Source organism: Pongo abelii, chromosome 8, assembly GCF_028885655.2.
Source record: "Pongo abelii isolate AG06213 chromosome 8, NHGRI_mPonAbe1-v2.0_pri, whole genome shotgun sequence".
Classification (NCBI taxonomy): Eukaryota; Metazoa; Chordata; class Mammalia; order Primates; family Hominidae; genus Pongo; species Pongo abelii.
In genome coordinates, this window is record NC_071993.2 from 88,082,501 (window position 1) to 88,098,727 (window position 16,227).

Below are 16,227 nucleotides of genomic sequence, written 5' to 3' on the forward strand. Positions count from 1 at the left end.
CTTAAAGTATAATTTAAAAAACTAATACATATATATAATATATATATTGCTATTCTCGGCAATAAAGCTTTAGTAAGGACTATACTTCTTTCCCATCTGCCACAAAAAGAAAGCAAAATGTCATGTAAATTTAGAAGTGCCGGCATCTTCTTTCTTGAAAAATTGTAATGATATTATTAACAATAATTGATTTAGGGACAATTTACTATTTCAAGCCTTGTGCTAAGTAATTAATTTCATGGATTATCTCAAGTTTTATTCACAGGGATATTATGAGAGAGATATCCTCATTTACAGATGATAAAACCTAAATAAGATAAATTATTTGACTTGTTAGATATAGTATAGACATTGAGTAGTGGAACCATGATATAAACCTGTGCAGTCTGAATCTAAAGCTTTCATTCTTAAGATTTATTGGTTTTATTGACAATGACTAATCTGAAAATACACACCCTCATTGTTTTAAGTCTCCCTCTCCCTCTGTGTGTGTGTGTGTGTATAATACATCTATTTATAGATGTGCTATAGATGTATATATATAATATACACACATACATATATTTATATATGTATTATATATTTATATATGTATATGTGTATATAAAAATACATGTATTTATATATGTATTATATATTATATATAATACACATATACATATACATACTATATATACATACTATACATAATACATACTATATAAATATAAATATGTACATAATAATATACTTATACATATTATATATACAAACAACATAAAATACATACAATATAAAATACAATATAAATAGATATATATAATACATATATAAAATATATGTATACATATATAAACATATAAATATATAGTACATATATAAATATATATGTGTATATATTATATAATACATATATAAATATACATATTTATATATATTTGTGTATATTCATATATTTGTGTATTTAACTGTGCATGTGTTTTTGTATATTATATATAATACATATATTGGGTGTTTTTGTGTATATTATATATAATAAAATATATATTTTGTGCATATTATATATACAATATACATAAAAACACACACATAGTTAAATCTCTTAAATTTAATATATTTTTTAAAAGTCCTGGCTGGGGCTGGGCGTGGTGGCTCATGCCTATGATCCCAGCACTTTGGGAGACCAAAGTGGGCAGATCACGAGGTCAGGAGTTTGAGACCAGCCTGACCAATATGGTGAAACCCCGTCTCTACTAAAAATACAAAATTTAGCTGGGCATGGTGGTGAGTACCTGTAATCTCAGCTACTCAGGAGGCTGAGGCAGGAGAATCGCTTGAACCCAAAGTGGAGGTTGCAGAGAGCTGAGATCGAGTCACTGCACTCCAGCCTGGCGACAGAGAGAGACCCTGTCTAAAAAAAAAAAAAACAGTCCTACAGTTCTTTTAGTGAAAAAAGCAAAACAAAACAAAACAAAAACCTTTAACCTGAATTTTATAATGCAGAATTGGAAAAGCAAAACAAAACAAATACAAAGAACTACAGAGATGAAATTCATTAGTGTCTAATCTCAAAAGTGCTGTTTTCTAAACAAGATTATGAATGCTGGAGCTCTGCTCAATAAAACATTTAATAGGCCAAGGTTGCTGATGCCACACTCATAATAACCTTCACACAAAACATGCCGCAGAAGAAAAAAGCTAAATAAAATGGACTTTAAGACTTCCATACAAACAAATCAAACAAGAGATCTAAAAAGAAGTGGCAAGATCATAGAGTGAAAACATCTCTTATTTATATTTGTGAACAAGTAAAGTAGCCTTCATATGAAGAGATGTTTTCAAATAAGGAATAAAAAAAAATGATAATTAATGACTATTATGCTTTAAGATTTTTATCTCACACAAAAAGGGTCAGCCATGGGGATTTGAGGACAAATTAAAAGTTAGTTTGCCAATCCACAGAATTAATCTTAAATTTCAATTTGAAGTAATTATCATTTATATTCATTCTGAGTCATTGAAGGCATTAACTTTAAGAGAGATTGTAAATACTGGATTTCAATGTTATTCCTTTTGGGAAATGTCAGGTTAAGAAAGAGCTTAAAATGGGCAACATTTGATTTGCTTCTTGAATCAAACTTTTTTTGTTCATCCCACAAATGGGTAAAACTGCTAGAAAAAAATATTATATTATGAATGATAGTTAACAAAGGTGGAAAATAATAAATAAGAAATGACACAACCCAATATCTTTAATTGACATCTATTTTTTTTTCCAAAATGCTTTCTATTCTTCAAAAAAAGCAACAGCCACATTGGTTTGATGGCTGTTTTACCATGCTGACCCTTGTCTTTCAAAACACACACACACACACACACACACACACATATATTTTGGGAGGAAATACTTAGTTTTGACCATTGGTTTGATACAATTCAGTGGGACAGAAATATTAGTAATTTGGTATCACTTGTCATTCTAAAAGAAAGTGTTATTTTCTCAGAGGATAAAAAAATATTTCTAAATCTGTTTCTAAAGCTATGAAAGAGCAAGCTCAGAGCCTTAAGCTCAGACTGATGCAAGAGGCTAGCATCTAAAGCCAAAGTGATGACTTCTTATTGGAATGACATAAACTAAAATAGGTAATCATTGAAAAACATCAGCTTTTTTGGAGTAAGCCTTTTTTTGGGGTGCATGCCATGCTTACAGACTTGATATATCCTTTTACATAATTTAAGAAGAATACAGAGAATACAGAAAAGAATACAGAAAAGATGTGAAAGGGATAATGCAGAAAGGCTTTTTGGAGCCAAGAGAGGTGTAACAGCTAGATATGCCTGACTATTGTCAGACATTTTACCTGTTTGTGGGATTAACAAAAAAAAGTTGATTTCAAGAAGCAAAGCAAGTGTTCTCTGTTATCCTCCAAGTGTCCTGCAGCTTTGTATCTTAGGAGCATATTTATTTTACCCATTCAGCCCTACCCAGGCTATTTTCCTGGATTTGAGTAGTATACATTAATTTCTCCCCACATCTATGTACTGCTAGTCTTCTTGTAAATTACCTTTTAATGATATGGAGTGTTTACAAGGTGCTTGGATTAAACTTAAAGATTTAAGACTTGGTTACTAGGGTTCTTCAGGTCATCACTAGTGCCTACCAAAGGCTGGCAGACTCTTAAGTACACAAAGTCCAGAGAAACCATTTTAGCAAAGGTATGAATCTGGAGCTTGATAATAGCACATTTTTTAAAGCAAAGTAGACATCTGAGATCACCTCAGATTGGGCAATATCTTGGAACTCTAATAATCAAATAAGTTGAAGGTGGTCAAGATGCTGAGTTTCAAAAAAAATTGTTTGCTGTTACATACAGCAGTCCCAAGACACTACTACGCGTCAGGATATAGTTCCTAGTCCTTGTTGAATTGCGTTTCGTCAAGATTCTGCACCTTGAGAGACTGAAACTGGAGCGTTTCCCCAAGTCAAATGCAAAGAAAATACGTTTTCGCTTTTCGCCATTTGACACACCAACCTTGCTCTTCATTTTGGGTCTTCTTTCTTGCTTCTATTGTCTCCATTCTCTGTGGTATTCTTATCTTGCATTTAAAATTCCCAGCTGCAGACCAGTTTTTAGGAGAAAGCTGAACTCTGTGTCCCTGAATTTCCAATTTCCTTTTCTTTCTCTTACAGATATCATTTGTGGTGACGAGGACAGGCAAGGGCATTTTTAATAGTATTCATTAAAGTGGATTAGTTTCTAGACGACAATTTAAATAAAATTATTTCATTTACATGAATACCTAGTTTAGTTGCTGAAATATGAATATGAATAGAACAGTGCTTTATCTAAGAAAGTGAATGCCCTATAATACAGAATGGAGAAATTCTGTTGTAATGCTGTCTTTCATTTAAAGTCTGGAAGTAGTGGTCTTAAAAATAAAAAGAAGTTGAGTGCAGCTAGTCTGTCTAAGTGGCATGTTGGATAGTAGATGAGGCTACCTAGCTGCACATTTTCTCTTCTAATGTTGATGCCAAAACCAGTTTTATTTTAGTGTGATACATCCTTTTTTCTTGTAACTGAGAGCCTGGGATCTTATTTATGAAGATTAAGACCATTATTCTGCCCAGTACTTTGTGATTATCTTTTACTGACATTTCACTTTTCCTGTATTTATGTCATTAGTGTCCAAACCAATTTTGAAGTTTATAGCCCCTATACATGTTTTCTTTATTATAATCTCTCCCTACACCTAGAAAGGTGGTTTTTAAATCATAGATATTGATAAATTTATTTGTTGTTTGAGTATACATTTTCTGTTTCTAGGAAAAATGTATCTTCTTTCCTAAATGCTACTTCTGGATTAAATGTCCCTATATTCATATACTTTTGACATTGAATATTCTATGAAACCCTTATATTTCAGAACACACTAGTGTTTTGTTCTAATAGAATAAGATGAGTTGTGTAATGTCTAGACTCTGAAATTTACCCCAAAATTGAGTAATCCTTTATTGTCCTTTGCTGTGGAAATATCTGTTGACAATAATATCAGTGATCTATAAAGTGTAAGTTGAGAGGGATTTGGCTAGGATAACAAAATTTCACCCTTTTAAATAATATTATAACTATCATACACATCATTTGGCCTTACAATCTTAATTGATTTAATTCTGTATCTGAGGACCATTTTAGATTTTGTGCTGATTTTTCTAATGGGCATTCATCTACTCTTAAACTTTGACTTAAAATGTAACTTGGTGTTATCCCTAAATTTAAAGTAACCTAATAAAGTAACCTGAAATATGAATATAAATAGAACAGTGCTTTATCAAAGGTGAATGCCCTATAATACAGAATGGTGAAATTCTATTGTAATGCTGTCTTTCATTTAAAGTCTCGGAGTAGTGGTCTAAAAATAAAAACAGGTTGAGTGCAGGTCTTAGCAAAGGTATGAATTTGGAACTTGTACATAATTAATTTAGTGAATATTGTGTTTTATTTGGAACTAAGTACATAATTCATTTTCAAGAATTGTAAGATTGTAATTTTGTGTAAAGTTGTAAGATTGTGTCTTATGAGACACAATCTGTAGAATTGTCTCTACTGAGGCTTCATCAATTTTCATCAGATCAACTGAACACTTAGTTTATAATGCAAAACAGTAATTCCATCATATAGCTATCTAACATGAATCATCACCACTCTATATGACATAATGGATTCTAGATTTGGTTAAAAACACAGGACATAATGATTACCTAGAAATATAACCTCTCCTAAGATTACTTCAAAATGGTACTTGGATAGTGTCATGAAATCAGGTCTGTATAAGGTAGGCTTTGTCACAAAACAGAATAGTATATTGACCCCAAAGCCTGCACATTGTTTTAAGTTTTTCTATTATATTTGAATAATCTATACATACAATATAATATGATCATTCAAAGAGCAACATTTAGTTTTGGTCCACACAAGAAATTATTTTCTGCAAGTGTGTTACCCTTCTAGGCACTCCTCTCCTGAATAATGGGTGACTTTTTAACCTCCAGCATTCATATTAAGCACTAATTTTACCCTATTCCCTTGTACTTCTGTAAAAAGAAAGCCAAATGAACTATTTGTTTTTTATTTCCATATTTGGTAACTAAGTTAAGTGCTCACAAGATGAATGTAACTGACTTGCTAGCTGTTTTATAATACGGAAGAGAAAAAAATCACCAAATTCATTTCCAACATTATTTCCCCTAGTCCGATTAGTTTTGAGGACTTCCTACAGTGTCATGCCACACCCAGGATGTATAGCTTTTTTTTTTTTGCTGTTGTTGTTGTTACTCTTTTTTATTTTTATTTTTTTATTTTTATTTTTATTTTTTATTATTATTTTTAAATTATTATTATTATACTTTAGGTTTTATGGTACATGTACGCAATGTGCAGGTAAGTTACATATGTATACCTGTGCAATGCTGGTGCGCTGCACCCACTAACTCGTCATCTAGCATTAGGTATATCTCCCAATGCTATCCCTCCCCCCTCCCCCCACCCCACAACAGTCCCCGAAGTGTGATGTTCCCCTTCCTGTGTCCATGTGTTATCATTGTTCAATTCCCACCTATGAGTGAGAATATGCGATGTTTGGTTTTTTGTTCTTGCGATACTTTACTGAGAATGATGATTTCCAATTTCATCCATGTCCCTACAAAGGACATGAACTCATCATTTTTGATGGCTGCATAGTATTCCATGGTGTATATGTGCCACATTTTCTTAATCCAGTCTATCATTGTTGGACATTTGGGTTGGTTCCAAGTCTTTGCTATTGTGAATAATGCCACAATAAACATACGTGTGCATGTGTCTTTATAGCATCATGATTTATGGTCCTTTGGGTATATACCCAGTAATGGGATGGCTGGGTCGAATGGAATTTCTAGTTCTAGATCCCTGAGGAATCACCACACTGACTTCCACAATGTTTGAACTAGTTTACAGTCCCACCAACAGTGTAAAAGTGTTCCTATTTCTCCACATCCTCTCCAGCACCTGTTGTTTCCTGACTTTTTCATGATTGCCATTCTAACTGGTGTGAGATGGTATCTCATTGTGGTTTTGATTTGCATTTCTCTGATGGCCAGTGATGGTGAGCATTTTTTCATGTGTTTTTTGGCTGCATAAATGTCTTCTTTTGAGAAGTGTCTGTTCATGTACTTCGCTCACTTTTTGATGGGGTTGTTTGTTTTTTTCTTGTAAATTTGTTGGAGTTCATTGTAGATTCTGGATATTAGCCCTTTGTCAGATGAGTAGGTTGCGAAAATTTTCTCCCATTTTGTAGGTTGCCTGTTCACTCTGATGGTAGTTTCTTTTGCTGTGCAGAAGCTCTTTAATTAGATCCCATTTGTCAATTTTGGCTTTTGTGGCCATTGCCTTTGGTGTTTTAGACATGAAGTCCTTGCCCATGCCTATGTCATGAATGGTAATGCCTAGGTTTTCTTCTAGAGTTTTTATGGTTTTAGGTGTAATTTTTAAGTCTTTAATCCATCTTGAATTGATTTTTGTATAACATGTAAGGAAGGGATCCAGTTTCAGCTTTCTACATATGGCTAGCCAGTTTTCCCAGCACCATTTATTAAATAGGGAATCCTTTCCCCATTTCTTGTTTTTCTCAGGTTTGTCAAAGATCAGATAGTTGTAGATATGTGGCATTATTTCTGAGGGCTCTGTTCTGTTCCATTGATCTATATCTCTGTTTTGGTACCAGTACCATGCTGTTTTGGTTACTGTAGCCTTGTAGTATAGTTTGAAGTCAGGTAGTGTGATGCCTCCAGCTTTGTTCTTTTGGCTTAGGATTGACTTGGCGATGTGGGCTCTTTTTTGGTTCCATATGAACTTTAAAGTAGTTTTTTCCAATTCTGTGAAGAAAGTCATTGGTAGCTTGATGGGGATGGCATTGAATCTGTAAATTACCTTGGGAAGGATGGCCATTTTCATGATATTGATTCTTCCTACCCATGAGCATGGAATGTTCTTCCATTTGTTTGTATCCTCTTTTATTTCCTTGAGCAGTGGTTTGTAGTTCTCCTTGAAGAGGTCCTTCACATCCCTTGTATGTTGGATTCCTAGGTATTTTATTCTCTTTGAAGCAATTGTGAATGGGAGTTCACTCATGATTTGGCTCTCTGTTTGTCTGTTATTGATGTATAAGAATACTTCTGATTTTTGTACATTGATTTTGTATCCTGAGACTTTGCTGAAGTTGCTTATCAGCTTAAGGAGATTTTGGGCTGAGACAATGGGGTTTTCTAGATATACAATCATGTCATCCGCAAACAGGGACAATTTGACTTCCTCTTTTCCTAATTGAATACCCTTTATTTCCTTCTCCTGCCTGATTGCCCTGGCCAGAACTTCCAACACTATGTTGACTAGAAGTGGTGAGAGAGGGCATCCCTGTCTTGTGCCAGTTTTCAAAGGGAATGCTTCCAGTTTTTGCCCATTCAGTATGATATTGGCTGTGGGTTTGTCATAGATAGCTCTTATTATTTTGAGATACATCCCAGCAATACCTAATTTATTCAGAGTTTTTAGCATGAAGGGTTGTTAAATTTTGTCAAATGCCTTTTCTGCATTTATTGAGATAATCATGTGGTTTTTGTCTTTGGTTCTGTTTATATGCTGGATTACATTTATTGATTTGCGTATATTGAACCAGCCTTGCATCCCAGGGATGAAGCCCACTTGCTCATGGTGGATAAGCTTTTTGATGTGCTGCTGGATTCTGTTTGCCAGTATTTTATTGAGGATTTTTGCATCAATGTTCATCAAGGATATTGGTCTAAAATTCTCTTTTTTGGTTGTGTCTCTGCCCGGCTTTGGTATCAGGATGATGCTGACCTCATAAAATGAGTTAGAGAGGATTCCCTCTTTTTCTATTGATTGGAATAGTTTCAAAAGGAATGGTACCAGTTCCTCCTTGTACCTCTGGTAGAATTTGGCTGTGAACCCATCTGGTCCTGGACTTTTTTTGGTTGATAAGCTATTGATTATTGCCACAATTTCATCTCCTGTTATTGGTCTATTCAGAGATTCAACTTCTTCCTGGTTTAGTCTTGGGAGGGTGTATGTGTTGAGGAATTTATCCATTTCTTCTAGATTTTCTAGTTTATTTGCGTAGAGGTGTTTGTAGTATTCTCTGATGGTAGTTTGTATTTCTGTGGGATCGGTGGTGATATCCCCTTTATCATTTTTTATTGCATCTATTTGATTCTTCTCTCTTTTTTTCTTTATTAATCTTGCTAGTGGTCTATCAATTTTGTTGATCCTTTCAAAAAACCAGCTCCTGGATTCATTAATTTTTTGAAGGGTTTTTTGTGTCTCTATTTCCTTCAGTTCTGCTCTGATTTTAGTTATTTCTTGCCTTCTGCTAGCTTTTGAATGTGTTTGCTCTTGCTTTTCTAGTTCTTTTAATTGTGATGTTAGGGTGTCAATTTTGGATCTTTCCTGCTTTCTCTTGTGGGCATTTAGTGCTATAAATTTCCCTCTACACACTGCTTTGAATGCATCCCAGAGATTCTGGTATGTTGTGTCTTGGTTCTCGTTGGTTTCAAAGAACATCTTTATTTCTGCCTTCATTTCATTATGTACCCAGTAGTCATTCAGGAGCAGGTTGTTCAGTTTCCACGTAGTTGAGCGGTTTTGAGTGAGATTCTTAATCCTGAGTTCTAGCTTGATTGCACTGTGATCTGAGAGATAGTTGGTTATAATTTCTGTTCTTTTACATTTATTGAGGAGAGCTTTACTTCCAAGTATGTGGTCAATTTTGGAATAGGTATGGTGTGGTGCTGAAAAAAATGTATATTCTGTTGATTTGGGGTGGAGAGTTCTGTAGATGTCTATTAGGTCCGCTTGGTGCAGAGCTGAGTTCAATTCCTGGGTATCCTTGCTGACTTTCTGTCTCGTTGATCTGTCTAATGTTGACAGTGGGGTGTTAAAGTCTCCCATTATTAATGTGTGGGAGTCTAAGTCTCTTTGTAGGTCACTCAGGACTTGCTTTATGAATCTGGGTGCTCCTGTATTGGGTGCATATATGTTTAGGATAGTTAGTTCTTCTTGTTGAATTAATCCCTTTACCATTATGTAATGGCCTTCTTTGTCTCTTTTGATCTTTGTTGGTTTAAAGTCTGTTTTATCAGAGACTAGGATTGCAACCCCTGCCTTTTTTTGTTTTCCATTTGCTTGGTAGATCTTCCTCCATCCTTTTATTTTGAGCCTATGTGTGTCTCTGCATGTGAGATGGGTTTCCTGAATACAGCACACTGATGGGTCTTGAGTCTTTATCCAATTTGCCAGTCTGTGTCTTTTAATTGGAGCATTTAGTCCATTTACATTTAAAGTTAATATTGTTATGTGTGAATTTGATCCTGTCATTATGATGTTAGCTGGTTATTTTGCTCGTTAGTTGATGCAGTCTCTTCCTAGTCTCGATGGTCTTTACATTTTGGCATGATTTTGCAGTGGCTGCTACCGGTTGTGCCTTTCCATGTTTAGCACTTCCTTCAGGAGCTCTTTTAGGGCAGGCCTGGTGGTGACAAAATCTCTCAGCATTTGCTTGTCTGTAAAGTATTTTATTTCTCCTTCACTTATGAAGCTTAGTTTGGCTGGATATGAAATTCTGGGTTGAAAATTCTTTTCTTTAAGAATGTTGAATATTGGCCCCCACTCTCTTCTGGCTTGTAGGGTTTCTGCCGAGAGATCCGCTGTTAGTCTGATGGGCTTCCCTTTGATGGTAACCCGACCTTTCTCTCTGGCTGCCCTTAACATTTTTTCCTTGATTTCAACTTTGGTGAATCTGACAATTATGTGTCTTGGAGTTGCTCTTCTCGAGGAGTATCTTTGTGGCGTTCTCTGTATTTCCTGAATCTGAATGTTGGCCTGCCTTGCTAGATTGGGGAAGTTCTCCTGGATAATATCCTGCAGAGTGTTTTCCAACTTGGTTCCATTCTCCCTGTCACTTTCAGGTACACCAATCAGACGTAGATTTGGTCTTTTCACATAGTCCCACATTTCTTGGAGGCTTTGCTCGTTTCTTTTTATTCTTTTTTCTCTAAACTTCCCTTCTCGCTTCATTTCATTCATTTCATCTTCCAGGGCTAATACCCTTTCTTCCATTTGATCGCATCGGCTCCAGAGGCTTCTGCATTCTTCACGTAGTTCTCGAGCCTTGGTTTTCAGCTCCATCAGCTCCTTTAAGCACTTCTCTGTATTGGTTATTCTAGTTATACATTCTTCTAAATTTTTTTCAAAGTTTTCAACTTCTTTGCCTTTGGTTTGAATATCCTCCTGTAGCTCGGAGTAATTTGATCGTCTAAAGCCTTCTTCTCTCAGCTCGTCAAAGTCATTCTCCGTCCAGCTTTGTTCCATTGCTGGTGAGGAACTGCATTCCTTTGGAGGAGGAGAGGTACTCTGCTTTTTAGAATTTCCAGTTTTTCTGCTCTGTTTTTTCCCCATCTTTGTGGTTTTATCTACTTTTGGTCTTTGATGATGGTGCTGTACAGATGGGTTTTTGGTGTGGATGTCCTTTCTGTTAGTTTTCCTTCTAACAGACAGGCCCCTCAGCTGCAGGTCTGTTGGAGTACCTGGCCTGCCCTGTGAGGTGTCCGTCTGCACCTGCTGGGGGATGCCTCCCAGTTAGGCTGCTCTGTGGTCAGGGGTCAGGGACCCACTTGAGGAGGCAGTCAGCCCATTCTCAGATCTCCAGCTGCATGCTGGGAGAACCACTGCTCTCCTCAAAGCTGTCAGACAGGGACATTTAAGTCTGCAGAGGTTACTGCTGTCTTTTTGTTTGCCTGTGCCCTGCCCCCAGAGGTGGAGCCTACAGAGGCAGGCAGGCCTCCTTGAGCTATGGTGGGCTCCACCCAGTTCAAGCTTCCCAGCTGCTTTGTTTACCTAAGCGAGCCTGGGCAATGGCGGGCGCCCCTCCCCCAGCCTCGCTGCCGACTTGCTGTTTGATCTCAGACTGCTGTGCTAGCAATCAGGGAGACTCCGTGGGCGTAGGACCCTCTGAGCCAGGTGCGGGTTATAATCTCCTGGGGCACGGTTTCCTAAGCCCGTCGGAAAAGCACAGTATTCAGGTGGGAGTGGCCTGATTCTCTAGGTGCCCTCTGTCACCCCTGGAAAGAGAACTCCCTGACCCCTTGTGCTTCCCGAGTGAGGCAATGCCTCGCCCCTGCTTCGGCTGGCGCACGGTGCACTCACCCACTGACCTGCGCCCACTGTCTGGCACTCCCTAGTGAGATGAACACGGTACCTGAGATGGAAATGCAGAAATCACCCCTCTTCTGCGTAGCTCACGCTGGGAGCTGTAGACCGGAGCTGTTCCTATTCGGCCATCTTGGCTCCTCCCCCGCCGATGTATCGCTTTTAAGAGCAGCATAGATGAGAGTCCGCAGGAAAAGGGGAATAGTGTAAGTAAAATCGTGTTGATTATCAAATGAATCATGAATCACTATTTAATAATCTGTTTTTGAGATGGAAGTTTGTACTGACTTTAATATGAGCTATAATATATAAATTGAGCAATGAAATATAATTAGTCAAGTCTGGTGGAAGCTAAAACCTTTCAAACCTGGAAGTGGTTTACATATAATAGATTCCTTCTACTGAAGTTAAGATGACTCCTGCTAAAGAAACATGCTTCCAGAACAAAAACAACCAATTCTAAAAAAAGAATCTATATGCATTAAAGTCCAAAGATGCACATTTCTAATTGTTTTCTTATGTTTGAAGATTGTCCTAAAGCCTCATGTGTTCCAGTAACATCTAGATTTCTCAGAATGCATGAGAATCTTGCAGATTATTGTACACCAAGAACTTACAAAAAACAGACAAGATCTCTCAAGACAAATAGTAAAGATTTCAATAAGCTCTGCTTTTTGTGATAAAACTACTTTATACACGTTAAATTTGTATGCCTTTTGCCCAGTTGAAAACAAAAGTACTCTCAGTCTCTCCTATCTCCACTGCCCACCTCAACACACATACAGAGGCCAATCCTGCTGTTTATAAGAAGGAAAATATGAAGGATGACAGAATCCTTAGTTGTTATTTTAAACTTAGACCTTGCTAAATTTAGTAAAATTCTCTCTAGGTAAGTCTTGGTACAGACATTACTTGATCACCATGGCATGCTGAGCACTTTATGGTCAATCAAATATCTTAAAATATTGATAAACAAATGGTTTTTATCCTAACTGTAGAAACACAGGAACCATTACTTTGGAAGAGAAAGAAGATAGGATAGGAAAGGGTCATAGATCCTTCACAGTCGTATTATAATTGCAGGATTTATGACTTATGGATAATCAATAAAATTTGCTCAGTTTTGGAGTTAAGAGATACCATACCAGGCAGTAAAATTATAATGTAAATAAGAAAAAGATCCAAAATGTTAAAGCTGAAAAGATAACATAACAGCTAAATAAATAAGAGAGACACAAGAAAGCAGATTGAAAAACTAGAGAAAGAAAAGATGGAATAAGGTTCAAACAAATAAAACACAATATTCACTAATTCAATGAATATTGAATTCCAGAATCTTCAGGAGTATTTCTTTCATGTATAGCATGAATTATATCTCTGGTCCCTGGGCCAGTTATTAAAGGGATGAACCACATCAACTCATGAAATAGTAGAGAAGCATAGCAGCTTCAAGGACCAATGGCTGTTTCTCAACTTATCCAGCCGGGAGTCTCTCCATGTGATGGGGACATGAAGGCAGGTATGATTCCAGGCATGCAGGAAATTAATAAATAAGTTATCTAATTGGAGCTATATTATAATGACTGAGTATTATAAAATGCTTTATCCGTGTGCGTATTAATGAAACAGTGACTTTAAATATGACTATTTTCTACTTTATACACCGCCCACTCTACGTTTTTGACATTTTTAAGCTATCACCTGAAGATTCATTTCGTTCACTTACTGTCAACACCAAAGAATTGCACTCTGTGATGTACTTCACAGATTAAACTTTCTGAATTTTGCTTTTCATACACAGTAACCTCATGTTCCATTCTTAATGATTTTCTTGGAAAAATCTAATTTTTCAATCAGTAAGAGTATATATTCCTTACTTCACAAAGTGTGTTTTCTCTAGAAAATGTAAAATTAGGATGTGGAAATCATATTATTTAATAAACTATTAAAATCCATGGAATATGTATGTTAAGCAGTAGGGCTCTTTGGAAGCCATCAAGTCACACTACATAATAAGCTTCTTCTATGAAACTTATTCTGCTTACCTCCCCTATAAGAGGATTACATTCTTCTTACTAAAATCACTCCCTGTGAATTATTTTGAAAGTATATCTTGAAAATAAGAATCTATTACCCAATCATCATTAATTAGGAGTATTTACATCCCATGGACCCCTAAGGTAATAAAATCCATCATGATTGTTTTTCTAAATGTTTAATGTCTCAAATTTCCAATACAATTTGTATCCCAGGAATGCTAAGATTTAAAAATTAGGCTATAAGCAGACTATCAAAACTCTGGGAAATAGTATGGCATGTAGGGTAGTAACATTTCATGAGGGATCTAGGAAAACAGATGGAAATTTCAATGAACAAAAACACTAAATACCTGAATGGCCTACCACACATATTCAAAAACACTATAAACTCTGTGTTTCAGCATTAAAATATGGCTTTAATTTATCATTTCTAACTTTTCATCCCATCCTTTCTTCACTCTACTCCCTTGCAATCAGTTGATGTTATTGGATATTTTCAACTTTAAAATAGAAATGCAGTTTGGAAGTAAAATAATAATGAAAGACTCTACAAGCACTGCAGAGTCAACCTAGGAACCAAAATTAAATTGAATTTTTTCTACATATTGCCACTAAAAAAAACTACGATCAGAACTTTGTAAAAAATTGCTGAAGATGCATGATGGAAAATGGAATCCATACTTTTCAGAAAATATGTTAGCTCTCTGTAATGAGCAAGCTGAGTCCTCAAACCAAACTATATCCTTGATTCTATGGAGGACTGCCTGACTGTCTAAAATGGGGAAATATGTAAAATCAGGAGAGAAAGATATGTTCTCACTTTAGTATTTTTCCACTATTTGAGTACAATTTATATACATATTTGTTGATTTACGGTTGTTAGTCTACATATTTTTTCTACCTAAAAATAAGTAAATAAAAATGTTAAACATCTGAATGACTGGCACAATACACAGATACAGTCTACGTATGATAAGCTATTTACTCATATTTCACTAATCTGTGTGTTTCTTTACTATTACTAAAAGCAAGAGTGTGATTTTTATATATTCCATCAGGTTAGAACTCTTTAATGTATTTTAGAGAATATCCTAACCTGCAATATTTAGAAATAAAGGGAAATTTAGTGAAATACAATTTCCTACGTTATTGTTTAGTAAGAAAAAAAGTTATAGTGAACTAGGTAAAAGTAAACAGTAATTGATGTATATGTATACACAAGACAAAGAAAAAAATCCTTAAGAACATTATGGGGACAGATAAAAGAGAACAATCCAGTCCTAGCATCATACTTTTAGCAGAAAAAATCAACAAGTGATCTCTGATTCATCTGTACTGAATATCTTTTACTTGTAATGGATTTGTGTCTCCTCCAAAATTATTTAAAAAATACTTACATAGGCATTTAGAAGTGTTTCATTGAGGCGGCATAGGTCAGAGAACAAATAAAGAGGTAAACTTCATTTACCCTTTTGTCCTCTTATCTCTCAGTGCATCTATTTATCCAACTATCCACCTTACAGGTTTTCACCCTGGAATGTTTCCAAAGTTTCTTCCTATGAGGGCAATAATGATATACTTTTTTGTTATCATTTATTTCTCTGACATATACCTAACTCTTAATTGTGAGGCTTTCATGGTGCTAAGAGATTTAAACCTAAGTCTGAGCAAGGTTGATGTCCAGGCAGGGTTTAAACAGAAATTTGAGAGGTATTTCAACAATCTTAATGTTAGAATGTCAAACATGAATGCAATGATAACAAGCATTAGCTGTTGGACCTAGAGATGAAATCATCCTGGATTAGGATGCACCCTAAAACCAATGACAAGTTTTCTTAAAGAGAAGGGAAGGGGACAAAAAACAAAGAGTAGAAGACCACATGAAGACAGAGGCAGAAATTAGTGTCATGTTGCCATAAAACAAAGAACACTTAGAGCCACCAGAGCCTAGAAAAGTCAGAAATAATTCTCCCCTAGAGCCTTTGAAGAAAGAGCAGCCCCATCAATAATTTAATTTTATATTTCCGGGCCCCAGAACTATGGGAGAACATGTTTTTGTTGTTTTAAGCAGCCAATTTTGTCATAATTTGTTAGAAAGCTCTAGAATGCTAATATAAAGACCTACCTCTCTTATACAGTAACAGCTAAAAAGAACATTTCTCACATTCTCAAATAAGAGCATATTTGTCATTGTGCTTGGATACCCATCAACTAACAACTATCCTAGACGGTGTATTTCTAGTGTTTTATGCAAGAGATACCTGAACATAGGTACTGAGAGTGGAAATGGCGATAACTGAGCAATATTTAGTAGGATTCAGTGATTGTTATGGTGCCAGTGGTTAAGGAAGAGGGAGAGATCAAGGACGACTCTCAGATATCTGCATTCATGAAATCAGATATACAGCATAAGCAAATTATATATCTATTACTCAGTGTGTCAGTAACAGATT